This window comes from Rana temporaria, chromosome 1 (genome assembly GCF_905171775.1).
Source record: "Rana temporaria chromosome 1, aRanTem1.1, whole genome shotgun sequence".
Lineage (NCBI taxonomy): Eukaryota > Metazoa > Chordata > Amphibia > Anura > Ranidae > Rana > Rana temporaria.
Genome location: NC_053489.1, coordinates 284,866,101 through 284,881,686, shown reverse-complemented (window position 1 = coordinate 284,881,686; position 15,586 = coordinate 284,866,101).

Below are 15,586 nucleotides of genomic sequence, written 5' to 3'. Positions count from 1 at the left end.
GCTGAATATCATGGTTCCCTTAATGCATAAGCCAATATTAGTTCCTCACGTTAGGCTAAGTAACAGGTGCATTTTAGTGTAGAAACTAGGGTTGTCCCGATACCACTTTTTTAGGACCGAGTACAAGTACCGATACTTTTTTTCAAGTAGTCGCCGATACCGAATACCGATACTTTTTTTAAATGTGTCCCCAAATGCAGCCATGTCCCTCACATATGCAGCCATGTCCCTCTAGCCATGTTCCTCACATATGCAGCCATGTCCCTCCAGCCATGTCCCTCCAGCCATGTCCCTCCATACCTTTGCCGCCGAAAGCCGCCGCATGGAGAAAATCACAGCATTCATTTGAATAGCTGTTTTTCCCGCGTGTATAGACACTCCCCCTTGCTCGGGATTGGACAGATCACGATCACCCATCCAATCCCGAGCAAGGGGGAGTGTCTATACGCGCGGGAACACTACAGCTATTCAAATTAAAGCTGTGATGTTCCCGCACAGCGTTTAACCCATGCGACGGCTTTCGATGCGGCGGTGCGATGCGGCGGCTTTCGATGCGGCGGGGGGGGGGGGGAAGTATTCTATTTAGGTATCGGGGGTATTTGCGCGAGTACGAGTACTCCCGCAAATACTCGGTATCGGTACCGATACTGGTATCGGTATCTGGACAACCCTAGTAGAAACCGTAAGATTATTTACTTCCACTCAGATCTTCTGACAAAAAAAAGAAAAAACCTCAAAGACCACAGTAAAGGTACTTGCAAAGATTTCTCTTGTTCAATCCACGGGCCGAATCCAAGAAATCAAAAATGTTTCCATACACAGTAAACAGCATGCTTGGGAGGAATCTCCCCTGTAAGGGATTATATTTAGCAGCCAGAGAGACCCTGCTCCTTTTGACAAGGAGATTGAAAAATCAGTTTATGCCAAGCTAGGTGGTGCCGATCAGGCCAGTCACACCTTGCATTTTATCTGAATTCTGCAAGCAATGCATGGCTAGCTTACATAAAAACAAAATGTAATATTACAGCTTACAAATTCTTAAATGTGGTTGCTGCGTTACCTGATGGCTTGGTCAGTAAAGCCTGGTACACACCACTATCTTTTTTCCCTTCAACCCAGCAGGTCAAATGTTAGCACAGCAATTTCCCCTGCTGTTTTATTGTGTTGATCTGCAGCCCTTTTTCAATCATGAGCCTGTGACAGAAGACAGCCAAACAGCCCGCGTCTGTTGGACTGGCTGCCATACACACGGGCCGAATGTCGGACGGTTTCTATTGAACTAGCAGACATTTGGACCGTGTGTACTAGGAATAAGTGTTTAACTTCCTTTAAACAGACCAAGCTGCCCAGATAAAGTAGCAGTTGGGAGAGTTGAGACAAAAATTTACCACCAATAGGGGTGATTACAATGGTCAGCTTTTATGCAAAAGCTTTATCGCAACAGGTAAGATTAAAAACCAAACACTGTTTGGGGGTCCACCATGATAGTCAACATCAGCATTATCCACCAGACAATTACCACCACCATCATCATCACCAGCGCTATTACCACCAACCATCATTTTCATCTGCAGGACCTTTTTTGTATCATGGTCAGCATGAAATATTCAGCAAAAAACATTCGTGGTCTAAGGACTACCGCTCCAACGTTACCGGATGCCATTAAAATAATACAACAGAAAGAATAACTGCTAAGAATTGATCGACCATCAAAAACAGGATGGCACCAGCTCAGCTACAACAGTTATCATGCGCCTTGATCAACACAAGATCCGCAGTAAAACAGACAGGAAATCCACAATTTTATCATTCAACACAATATTGACTGCCTCTTTGTCACAGAAAGCTGGCCAACATTAGATTGTAACACCATTATAGCAGAACTTGTGCCAGAAAATTATGGTATTTTCACCGAAAACAGAGTGGGACAAAGAGGAGGAGGTTTAGCAGTGATTTACAAGGCTCACCTCTCGCTCACCAAACCAAATTTACAGAGCGCATTGCCATTCATGGAAACGCTCACTCTGCAACTCCAAACAAAACACCAGGACACCATTCACATACTACCATGTTACAGACCGCCAGGCCCAAAGACTCATCTCTGTACATCGCCGACAGAATTTATCTCGACTTACACCTTAAATACCAAACACCTCCTGTTACTTGGAGATTTCAACCTATGGGCCAACTCTACACAGGATCCCGTCGCCAACGCCTGCATTGACCAATTGGAAGGACTAGGTCTGCAGCAACCGATTAAGCGCCCACGCATGTTTCAGGTCACACCCTCGACCTAATCTTCAAACAGGACATGGAGATCAACATAACGGAGAATAGGCCCTTACCTTGGACAGATAATCACGCAATCCAATTCAAAATGACCACCAACATCGTCTTAAAAAAAAACGCCAAACCCGCTAATAACACACTGGACAAGATCCCAGATGAAGCTCCATTCGAAACTCTTCAGAACCACACTATTAAACAAAATATAATTAATAGAGCAACACCAAACAGCAGTAGAAACACTTAACTCCAACAACAAAGGACTATTACAGACCGCAGACATAATTGCTCCGAAACGCAGAACGCTCATCCGGAAAACCAACTCCGGCTGGTTTAATGACACGCTCACATTATTGAAGCAAGAACGCAGAAGAGCAGAAGCCGCCAGGGGGAAAAAAACTCAAAGGAAAACCACACAATCTACAAACGAATCACAAAAAATATCAAAGAAATATTTAAAGCGAAAAGCGAAAATTTTTCTAATATCCTCGCAAAAGCCCGCAACCGCCCCCACGAGCTATTTAATTTAGTCACTCAGACCATGAATCCAGCCTGCCTAGAGGCTCCGAATTATGAAACACAAGATTTTTGCAATGAATTATCAGATTACTTCATTAACAAAATTGTAAAAATCTGTGAAACAATTCAGCAAAAAATTACCAGCCCCACTCCCCTAAATCAACAAGTTAATTACAATACAAGTACGCCACAATCAACAAAGTTCACACTAAAGTCTATTTCCATCGACACCACAATAAATATCATCAGAACTCTGCGAGACAGTACATCGCCTAATGACATCATTCCCACAAAACTGCTGAAAGAATGTGCCGATATTTTGGCACCGGCAATCACGCACCTTATAAATTTATCATTTAAGGAAGGTACTGTACCGACCTCCCTAAAACATGGCATAATCAAACCCATTCTAAAAAAAAACAACCTCGACCCCAAAGACCCAAACCATCGTCGACCCATAACAGGCCTAAACGTCTTCTCCAAGATAATGGAGAAAGCAGTAGTGCAAGAGCTACAACACCATCTAGACACTCACAAATTATTGGACCCACTACAATCGGGTTTTCGTCCAGGTCACGGGACGGAGACAGCACTTCTCAAAATATGGGATGATGCGCTCGAAGCAGCAGACGAAGGAGAATCATGTCTTCTGATACTGCTGGACCCGAGTGCGGCCTTTGACACAGTAGATCACAAAATGTTGCTGTCACGCCTAGCAGAAGTAGCTAGAGTTGCAGATTCGGATCTTCCCTGGTTCTCCTCCTTGCTGGAAAAATCAATCTCAGACAGTGAAACTAGGTCCTTTCACCTCAGAACAACGTACCGTGTCATGCGGAGTGCCCCAAGGTTCACCCTGTCACCCGTATTATTCAATATTTATCTCTGCCCTCTACTTAAAATTATCAGTAACCAGGAGTTACTCTACTACTCCTACACCACCCAGATGTATTTTGCATCAGCAGTAAAAAGGATCATTCTCTCAGGCTAGAAAAATGCCTCACTTTGATAGAGAACTGGATGACGGAGAGTTACCTTAAACGGAATGGATCAAAAACAGAACTTCTTCTGCTCCACGCAAATCGAAAGACTAGCGACGCCAACGTGGACCCCCCCGCCCATTTTGGGACAAATCATCATCCCCAGCACCAAAGACAAGAGCCTCGGAGTCACCTTTAACTCAGACATGACAATGGATGCACAAATAGGATCAGTAGTCAGCGGATCTCCCACCATCTGCTGCGCCTGCTACGTAGACTTGTCCCCTTCATCCCAAAAGAAGACACAGCAGTAGTCGTGGGAACAATAATCAATTCCAGGCTCGACTATGCAAACGCCCTCTACCTTGGTCTTCCAAAATTCTAGGTTGCACGTCTACAAGTCACCCAGAATACGGCGGCACGACTTGCAATAGGAAAAAAAATCCCGGAAATCAATTACCCCCTCCCTCAGGTCCCTTCACTGGCTGCCTGTGAAGGACTGGATCGCATTCAAGGCCCTCTGCCTGACCCACAAATGTGTACAAGGAACTGCTCCCCAATATTTATGTAAGAAAATAAAATACCACAACCCCAACCGCGTTCTCAGGTCAACCAACCAAAATCTACTTAAAACCCCCAAGGCCCATTACAAAACAAAAGGAGAGCGAAGATTTGCAGTCCAAGGACCCCGACTAAGGAACGCATTGCCAACCAATATCCGGACGGAAACGAATCACCAGGCCTTCAGGAAAAAACAACTCAAGACCCACCTATTCTGAAGGCCAAATTAGAAGTAAATGGATACCAAGCGCCTTGAGGCGATTCAGTTCGCATGTGTAGCGCTATACAAGTTTTTCATTCATTCACTGTTGCTGTAACTGCTTAAAGTGGGAGTTTCACCTGTTTTTTTTCTTTGCACCAAAAATCCTAAAATAAAAAAACAAAAAAAACAAAAATTGGATTTTTTTTTTATACTCACCTGAAAGGGCTGTTGCTATGTGGAAGTAGCTTTTCTGCCTCTTCTTCCACCGCGGAGGATCTTCAGGCTCGTCCTACATCGCTGTGTCTTCTTGTGAAAGAGCCGCGCTGCCTTCTGGGAACTGTGTGTATCCCAGCCGCCCATTCACAAAGCGCTGTGCGAGTCGCGCACACGCAGTAGGAAATGGGCAGTGAAGCCGTAAGGCTTCACGACCTGTTTCCCTTAGTAAGGATGGAGGTGCCAGGACTGAGCGATCGCTGTCAGGGGACCGACATCGCGGGCGACTAGGACAGGTAAGTGTCCTTAGTAGCTGCTGACTTTAAAGCGGGATTCCACCCGCAATTTTTTTTTTTTTTTTTTTTTTTTAGAGAGTTTGCCAAGTACTGTATTTGTTTATCAAATCCATCGGAATCTGCCAACACTACCCTCTCCACAGGTTGCAATGCTGCTGTTCAAATTTGTCTCCAGGGTGGAGACACCTTAAGACAGGACCATGTGCCACTTAAAAAAACAAAACAAAAAAAAAAACCACACTAACAAATGCCAGCAAACACTTATCTAAATCTGCTAGCACATCTAATGCCGCGTACACACGACCATTTTTCGGGTTGTAAAAAAATGAAGTTTTTAAGGGTTTAGAAAAAACGTTTTTTTTTAACCCGATCATTAAAACAGCCTTGCCTACACACGATCGTGGAAAAAAAATGCTCTAGCAAAGTGCAGTGACGTACAACGGCACTATAAAGGGGAACTTCCATTCGGATGGCGCCACCCTTGGGGCTGCTTTCGTGTTAGTAAAAGACGATTCGCGCTTTTCAGTCTGTTACAGCGTGATGAATGTGCTTACTCCATTACGAACGCTAGTTTTACCAGAACGAGTGCTCCCGTCTCATAACTTGCTTCTGAGCATGCACGTTTTTTTTTCACGTCGTTAAAGCCCACACACGACCATTTTTTACTACGTTAAAAACGTTGTGAAAAATTAGAGCATGTTCTAAATTTTTAATGGCCATTTTTTACATCGTGAAAAATGCTCTGGAGCCTACACACGATCGTTTTTAATGACATTTAAAAAAAACTAAATTTTTTACAACCCGAAAAACGGGTCGTGTGTATGCGGCATAACACTCCCTTCCTCCAGACTGACAGTGTTGCTGTCAAAAAGTGCTCCCCTGTGCTCATTCATCCAGAGTGGAAGTACCCTATTACAGGAGATGTTACTGGCCAGATCACCAGGTGGAAAAAGCCTAAAATTAAAAACAATGTATCCACCACATCTATGGACTGGCAATATATCAGATTTTTGGTTTTGGGTTCAATACCACTTTAAGTCATCGCTAAAGTGAAGATTTGCTATCTTATAGGGAACATCCAGAAACATTGCATCTAAGGGCTCATACACAAGGGAGGCATGATTTTATTAGGCTCTTGTTCATGCACGGCTGTACACATGTAACATTTCTGCTATGTCTTCATGCTTCTGGTGCTAGCATACTTGGTTGCCAAGATACAGGCTGCTATTTACTCGTGGGCCTTGTCTGCATATTTTTATCCACCAAGGAACGAAGAAGGGGGGGGGGGAAATCTCTAGATTCCCCCATCACCAACTGTTAAGCCTGGTACACACATTGGATTTTTTTTCATTCAACCCAGAGGTTGAGGTCCAGCGGGCTGATAGTACCCAAGTGGATTGACTTTGATGGTTTGAATCTCAGCTGATGCTTTACCAGTCGATCCATCCATGGCTGGATTTAAAGCGCATTTTCATTTTTTTTTTTAAGCCAAAATGGGATAACTACTTTATATTGGTTACTTGGCCCCCATTTACATAGAATAAAATAAAAAATATTTAAAAACTACAGCATACATTTTTAGAGAGGTTTTTCCCTGGAAACTCCAGCAAGGAAAATCCAAGGGTGCTGATTTACTTTGTCTGTACTGTGCCGATGGATTTAATTTATCAGTTGTAAAAGTAGATGAAACCAATGTCTTTCCTATCAAAGAAGTTAAAAATGTAAGCAGGGAATACAAATTATTTTTTATTTTTTTTCATTCAACTAGTGGGTTAAACAAAAACACAACCCTGACAGAGCGACACAAATGATATGCCACGATATTGTTCTTCTGACAGTGAGGGGGACTCTGCTCCTGCAATCAGTATACAGCCATTGGCTGAAAGCGCTGGTCAAATAATCGATACATATCGACCACTTTGAGGCCCCGTTAGCCATTTTTCATGAAGTGGTTGCTTACCTTGTTTATCTGCCTCCTTGTAACATCCTCCGAGAGCCCCTGAACCGCCTTTTACTCACAAGAGTATAAAAACTGACGCATTTTGGAGGACAGCGCTCTGAGGATGGGGGGGGGGTTGTCCCCCGAAATGCATCAGCCATCCAATTGGGTTGGTCCTACGATGAACATCACGTTCTGCTGGAGATTTTGATATTTATGCATACCGCTTTTATCTGCTTGCGAGTATCAACTTGTCTTCGTATACGCAATACGTTTATCAATGGTAATGCACAAAGTGTTTGCACCCTCCTGTGTATCTTTACGGTGTAACAATGATTTCCCAGTCTGATGAGGGATGCACCCCATGCTTATTGAAGCATAGTGTGGGGGAGAGGGTTGGGGAACCCTGATCTAGTGCTGGAACATTTTTAGAATTTTGAGTAGGCTTGAATGCTGAGAGGACGCATACAGGTGTAAACATTCTGTGCTGAGAGCGGGCACCCTGTGCGCTCCCAGGACAGACTAGCGGGTACTAGAAAGCTCCCGATTGTGAACTTTGATTATGTGACCATTAGGACAGTTGATCACATGATCAAAATACCCTACTCCCAACATTTAAAACCTCTTAAAGCATGGGTCTTCAAACTATGGCCCACCAGTTGTTCAGGAACTACAATTCCCATCATGCCTGGTCATGTCTGTGAATGTCAGAGTTTTACATTGCCTCATGGGATGTGTAGTTCCGCAACAGCTAGAGGGCCGTAGTTTGAGGATCCCTGTCTTAAAGGGTCGAGGGGCAGTGACAGAAGGGGGTCAATTATACGGTTCTTTACTGCTGTTGTATATTGTAACATCAGGAAATTATTAATGAAGACCTCTAATGTTACTAATATTACTAGCATTTACCAATGACCTATATTGGGTTTGGCAAGTGGCTTTTTTTTTTTATAATATTATTTTGATCTAAATAAAAAAACTTGAGTAACAAATGCTTTTTGCAGTCTGGATACATCTGTTCCTTATTTATGTATGCAGGAAACAAGAATGTGTTTGCATATAAAACAAAGGCAATCTAAGTACAGGTAATACCCACATGAGCATTTAATTTGTACCTTTCATCTGACAAAACAGAAGCAATCTGAAGAGACTGGAAACGTCTGACGCACACAAGAGTCAGACATTTATATCAGAGAACAGTGTGAGTCAGTGACGTATCCAGACAGACTCTTCAGTTTGGCAGATCAGTGGAACAGGGTTAGGAGAAGTGTAAAATACCCATTGTGTACATTTAATATAGCATAAAAAAAATAAAATAAGGGGGAGCAGATTCACATTGAAAAGTCATTACAAAATGACCAGTTACACTTACCGGTAGCTGTATTTCTGGTAAGTCTTACAGGACGGCACCCTGAGAGATGACTGGCTTCTCCTGACAGGAAACACAATCAAAAAGAGGTTAAAAACCCCGCCCCTTCCCGTGCTCCTCAGTTTGAGATAAAGTATGAACCCACCAGTGCACGGGAAAAACACCACAGAAAATATAATACAAACCAATAATGTATCACAAGGGTGGGAAGTAGGCCTGCCGTCCTGTAAGACTTACCAGAAATACAGCTACCGGTAAGTGTAACTGGTCATTTCTCTAGTCGTCTTCCAGGACGGCACCCTGAGAGAGAAGCAAGTAGCTTCAGGCCTACCTTAGGGCGGGACCACTGCTTGCAGGACCTTTCTCCCGAAAACCAAGTCCTGAGGTGACAGTAGGTCAACTCTATAATGTTTCAGGAACGTGTTCTGGCTTGACCACGTCGCTGCTCTGCAAATTTGCTCCACCGAAGCTCCGGCCCTTTCTGCCCAGGAGGTTGCTAGTGATCGTGTGGAGTGTGCTTTAACATTAGGAGCTACCTTACCGGCTTGTACATAAGCTAAGGAAATTGTCTGCCTAATCCATCTAGAAATAGAGGCTCTGGACGCTTGAAGGCCTCTTTTCTGACCCGAAAAACAAATTAATAGATGAGTAGAACGTCTAAAGACTGTAACTCTTTCTAAGTAAGCTAATAGACATCGTCTAACATCCAGACAATGAAAGGAAGCTTCTCCTTCATTCTGGGGATTTGAACAAAAAGAAGGGAGGATTACTTCCTGTGACCTGTGGAACTTTGTCACTACCTTAGGAAGATAAAGGGGGTCCTGACTTAGAACAACCCTGTCCTCAAATAAGCGAAAAAATGGCTCTTTAATGGAGAGCGCCTGCATATCACCTATCCTCTTGGCTGTCGTGATTGCCAAGAGGAAGGCAAATTTAAAGGTGAGTAACCTGATGGGGATAGTGTCAATTGGCTCAAACGGAGCCTTGGTAAGTTGGTTTAACACTAACGAAAGATCCCAGGGTGGAACCCTAGAGATCTGAACTGGGGACAACCTGTCTCTGGCTATAAGAAACCTTTTGACCAGGGGGTCCAGGGATAGACGTCTATCCAAAAAATACGACAAGGCTGCCACCTGAACCCTTAGAGTCCTTGTGGCTAACCCCTTGTCTACTCCATCTTGGAGAAAATCTAAGATGACCGAGGTCTCCTGCTGAGAATTCTGTCTCTCTGAGCACCAGCGAGAGAAGATACCCCAGGTTTTGGCATATATACGCCTAGTGACTACCTTCCTACTGGCTAGAAGCGTGTCAATAACTCTCTCGGAGCAGCCCTTCTCCCTCAGGTTCCGCCTCTCAAGCACCAGGCCGTCAGCTTGAAGAAGCCGGGTTCTGGGTGATAAATCGGACCCTGACGAAGAAGGTCCGCCCGGACAGGGAGAAGTAGGGGAGGCAACACTGACCCTCGCTCTAGAGCGGGAAACCAGGCCCTCTTGGGCCACCAGGGTGTGACGAGAATGAACTTCCCTACTGCTAGATTTACCTTCTGCAGGACTCTCGGAATCAGGCTCAAGGGAGGGAAGGCATAGGCTAGCTGGAACCTCCATACCTGTGCCAGTGCATCCACCCCCTCCGAGCCGTGTTCTCGGGAGAGAGAGAAGAACCTCTTCACCTTCCGGTTTGCCCTGCGGGCGAAGAGATCTATCTCTGGGCTGCCAAAGTGCTGGCATATTAGACTGAAAATCTCTGTATTTAGTTCCCATTCTCCCTGGAGAATGGGATGGCGACTTAAATAGTCTGCCTCCAGATTGAGGGTCCCTTTCAGGTGTACCGCCGAGAGTGAGAGAACTCTCTGCTCGGCCCAGCCCAGGATCTCTAAGGACAAGTCTAGAAGGGTGCGAGATCTGGTGCCCCCCTGATGGTTGAGGAAGGCCACCGCGGTCGCATTGTCGGAAATGATCTGGACCTCCTGGTCCAAGACTCTGTCCTCGAATGCCTTCAGAGCCTCTCCGACCGCTAATAGCTCGCGGTAATTTGAAGAGGCCCCCTTCTGTCGTTGTCCCCAGGTACCCTGGGCACGGAGATCGTCCAGATGTGCGCCCCACCCCCATGAGCTGGCGTCCGTGGTGATCCTGACCGGATTGATCTGGCCCCACGACAGACCTTGCTGTAGGTTCTGTGGGATGAGCCACCAGCCCAGTGAGAGCTTCACTGGTTCTGGGAGACTGACTCTGAGCTCTAGGGATTCCCTTCTTCCGTCCCAGGAGGAAAGAAGGAAAAATTGGAGGGGTCTGGAGTGGAGCTGAGCCCACGGGACTGCTGGAATACAGGAGGTCATTAGGCCTAGAACTCTCATGATGTCCCTGAAGGAGGACTCTACTCCTTCTAACGTTGATCTGACCACTGACATGAGACCCCGGATCTTGTCGTTGGGTAAAAAGAGCTTCCTCTCCAAGGAATCTATCAGAAACCCTAGATAGAGTTTCTTCTGCTCTGGAAGGAGTGAGGATTTCTCCTTGTTGATGATCCAACCCAAGGACTCGAGGGTAGTCATCACAGTGGCTAGATCCGAAAGAAGGAGATCTCGACTTTGATTGTATAGTATCAAGTCGTCGAGATAGGGAACTAACGCTATCCCTTGTAGGTGCAGGAAAGCGATCGCCTCCGCCAGGACCTTGGTAAAGACCCTTGGACTGGAGGCCAGTCCGAAAGGAAGGGCAGCAAATTGCCAATGCTGTACTCCCTGGGCGGAGGCGATCGCAAACCTGAGGAACCTCTGATGACCCAAGAAGATTGGGACATGGAGGTACGCGTCTCTTAAATCGATGGTGACCATGAATACCTCTCTTAGTAGGAGCCTCCTGAGGCTGTAAATACTCTCCATTCGAAACCTCTTGTGGAGGAGGGAGGTATTCAGGGGTTTCAGATTGATAATCAATCGAAATTTGCCTGAAGGCTTGGGGACCACAAAGATGTGGGAGTACACTCCCAACCCTCTCTGGTACACAGGGACTGGAACTATGACCCCCTGTTGTGCCAGTTCTGAGACATTTTGCAGAAGGCCTGCTGACTTGAGAGGGTCCTTGGGTAAGTGAGTCAGAATAAAGTTTGGAGGGGGAAGCTGACGGAACTCTAGTTTGTACCCCTCCCTTACGATTTGGAGAATGTGGGGACTTTGAGTAATACTCTCCCACCTGGGAAGGAACTGGGAGAGTCTTCCCCCGACCTTCCCGTCATTTGGAGTCCTTGTCGCTGGGTTTTGGATTGGAAAAAAGGATACCCCCTTTTTGTTTTTCCTTCCCAGCACCCCAACGTCTGTTGTAAGGGGCCTTCTTCTCCGAGGAACGGTTCTTACCTCCAAACCCCCCCTGGGGGCCTCGAAAAAACTTTTTCTTGTTTTGTCTAGGCTTAGTAGGAAAACGCACCCCTTTTTCTGAGGACCTAGTCAGGGCCTGATCCAGGCCCGTACCGAAGAGAAGGGAGCCCTCGAAGGGAAGACCACAAAGGCGGTTCTTAGACGCAAGGTCCCCATTCCACATCTTGACCCATACTGCTCTTCTGGCAGAGTTTGAGGAGGGCTCCTGTCTTTGCGGTAGAACGTACCGTCTCTACTGAGGTGTCTGCTAAATAAGCTACTGCGCTCCCTATGAGCTGAAGGGATTCTAGAATCCCCTTAGAGTCTGAACCCTGGGACACATGTTCCATCAACTTGGAGATCCAAGAATTAGCATTCCTAGCAATACAGGCCGAAGCCAATGCGGGGCTCAAGGCAGCCGCATTAGCTTCCCAGGCCCTACACAAGGAGGTCTCTGCCCGCCGATCCATAGGATCCTTCAAGTTGCCTGTGTCCTCAAAGGAGAGGTCCGACTGTTTGGAAATTTGCGCGAGGGGAGCATCTAATCTAGGTATTTTAAAAAATTTAGATTCCTCCTCCTCTTTAAAGGGGCAACGTCGTTTCCAGGTCTTGTATCTTAAAAGCTTTTTCTCTGGTTCTGCCCATTCCCTGAGGATGATATCCTTAAGGGACTGATGTACCGGAATAGCTTTGGCCTGAGGTTTAGACAGGCCTTGGTATAACCTATCCTGTGTGGAAATTTCTTCCGTAGGCTGTGGAATCTCCTCGGAGGCGTACACTGCCTCAAGGAGACCTTCCATGTCGTCGGCAGCAAAGACATATCTGCCTGTCCTAGTATCCTCATTTTCTTCTTCCGCCTGACCAATAGAACCTTCCTCCTGGGGAGGAATCTCTGAATCTTCAGAGTCAGATACTAAGGAACCAAGGGATTCCTGGCGGACTCTAAAAATCTGCGAAGAGGAACTTTCTTGAGAAGAGGGCCCTGCGATGGGGGCTTCAGGCTCTTTGCTCTTTAAAGACACATGAAATTCTTTAAGAGTAGAGAGCATCTCAGACTGGACCTCAAGAAATCCTTTCAGAATTTCAGAGGTCTCCTTCCCTGCCAATTTAATGATACATTTAGCACAAAAGGGTTTGGAATAATCTGAGGGTAACTTGCAACTACAATAGCCACATTTTTTGGAGCGACTAGTGTCCTTAACTGAACGACTAGCACCCCCCTGGGCAACAAAATCCTCCCCTAGAAAGAAAAGGATACACAGGCATGTATGTAAATACTAGGGAACAACTACTGGGTCCCAGCCCACCATACCTGTGTCCAGGAAGACTCACCCCCTGTGGTCTCCTCCGCAGCCGGGGTCGTAGACGACCGGACCTCTCGCTCCATCGCGTGAGGATGAAGGCGCCGCTCTCTCTCGGCTGCTGCTGCCCTTTCGTGTGTCTCCGGTGCCGTGGGAAGCCGACTGGCGTGTTGGAGCTGCAGCGCGCCATCTTTGCTGAGCCGACCCGGAAGTGACACGCGCCGCGCGTGTGACGTCATTGCCCTGCGCCGCCGGCTCTGTGAGACGCCGGTTTTGGCGCCAAATTCGAAAACGGCAATGAACGCTCCAGGGAATCCAGGACGACCCAGTCGCAGCCCCAGACCGCACAGAAAACCCCCACCACCGGAGAGAGCCTGACCCACAGACCTCCAAGGTAAGGGGAAAGCTCAGAGAGAGAGAGTGGATCAGCCCCTGGAGCTCCAGAATAGCCACCTATCCCCAGGAGACTCCAGCACTCAGGGGGGTTCTTCAACCCACATAGTGAGGCCCCCCTGAGCAAGAAGGGACCCCCTAGGAATGGAAATCTTCGCTAAACCCAAAGGCTACCCAGTGCCTGCGGTTCAGTTCCCAGGGGGGGACCACCAGCCCCAGGCCTTAGGTCAGAAAAAAATAAACGTTTCGCTGTGGGGAAACACAATCAAGAACTGAGGAGCACGGGAAGGGGCGGGGTTTTTAACCTCTTTTTGATTGTGTTTCCTGTCAGGAGAAGCCAGTCATCTCTCAGGGTGCCGTCCTGGAAGACGACTAGAGAAACAAACATGCCTTTTAAGAACCTTGGAGCTGTAAAATGCATAATGCATTAAGATTTAAAAAAAAAAAAAAGGTAGCCTCCCCAGCACCCCTAATGCTTACCAGAGCCCTATTGCTCTCCAGCGATGTCCACGAATGTCTAAGCCTCCCAGGACACTCCTGATTGGCCAAGACACAGCAGTGGCACCATTGGCTCCCGTGGCTGTCAAAGTCAGCCAGTCAATCAGGGGAGCAGGGCCAGGTTGGGGCTCAGTGTCTAAATCAGGGGTGGGGAACCTTTTTTCTGCCAAGGGCCATTTGGATTTTTGTAACATCATTCGGGGGCCGTACAAAATGCCAGTTAAAGAGACGCAGTGCCGAATCGCAAAAAGGGGCAAGGTCCTTAACCTGCATAATGGTCCGAGGCTTAAGTGGTTAATTCGCATACAGTTCATACTCCAATTTTATGCACTTTCACAGTGGGGGTGCCACTTTGGGAACACATGAACAGAGGGCAGCAACAATGCAAGTCAGATGGCAAGCATGGCTCATTTAAAATAACTCAAAACCATATTTTACCTGCTGTTTTTATTTATATTACACAGTAGTGGTCTTGCCTCAGCCAGCTTCTTCTGCCACCACCAGCTCTTGCCACCTTCTGCCACCATCACCTCCTGCCTCCACCAGCTCCTGCCCCACCAGCTCCATCTCCAGCTCCTTCTGCCACCACCGTCACCTACTGACACCCTCACCAGCTCCGGCCAGAAGCTCCTCCTGCCACCACCAGCTCCTGCCACCATCACCTCCTGCCCTCACCAGCTCCTGTCCTCCAAAGCTCCTCCTGCCATCATCACCAGCTCCTTCTGTCACCACCAGCTCATGTCCCTACCAGCTCCTTCTGCCACCACCAGCTCTTGCCACCTTCACCTCCTGCCACCATCACCAGCTCATTCTGCCACCACCGTCACCTACTGTTACCATCACCAGCTCCGGCCAGAAGCTCCTCCTGCCCTCACCAGCTCCTGTCCTCCATAGCTCCTCCTGCCACCATCACCAGCTCCTGCCACCACCAGCTCATGTCCCTACCAGATCCTCCTGCCACCACCAGCTCTTGCCACCTGCCACCATCACCTCCTGCCCCCACCAGCTCCTGCCACCTCCTGTCCCACCAGCTCCTGCCACCTCCTGCCCCACCAGCTCCTGCCACCATCACCTGCCACAAGCTCCTCCTGCCACCATCACCAGCTCCTTCTGCCACCATCACCTTCTGCCACCACCGTCACCTACTGCCACCATCACCAGCTCCTGCCAAAAGCTCCTCCTGCCACCAGCAGCTCCCTCCACCTCCTGCCACCACCAGCTCCTGCCCTCCATAGCTCCTCCTGCCACCATCACCAGCTCATGTCCCTACCAGATCCTCCTGCCACCACCAGCTCTTGCCACCTCCTGCCATCATCACCCCCTGCCCCACCAGCTTCTGCCACCTCCTGCCCCACCAGCCCCTGCCACCTCCTGCCAGACCAGCTCCTGCCACCATCACCTGCCACAAGCTCCTCCTGCCACCATCACCAGTTCCTTCTGCCATCACCAGCTCCTGCCAAAAGCTCCTCCTGCCACCAGCAGCTCCCTCCACCTCCTGCCACCACCAGCTCTTCCTGCCACCATCACCTCCTGCCCTCACCAGCTCCTGTCCTCCATAGCTCCTGCCCTCACCAGCTCCTCCTGCCACTATAACCATATCCTTCTGCCACCAACGCCGTCACCTCCTGAGTCCTGCCACCAGCTCCTTTAGTACCTTGAGGCAAGGAAGTCTGAGAATGCAGG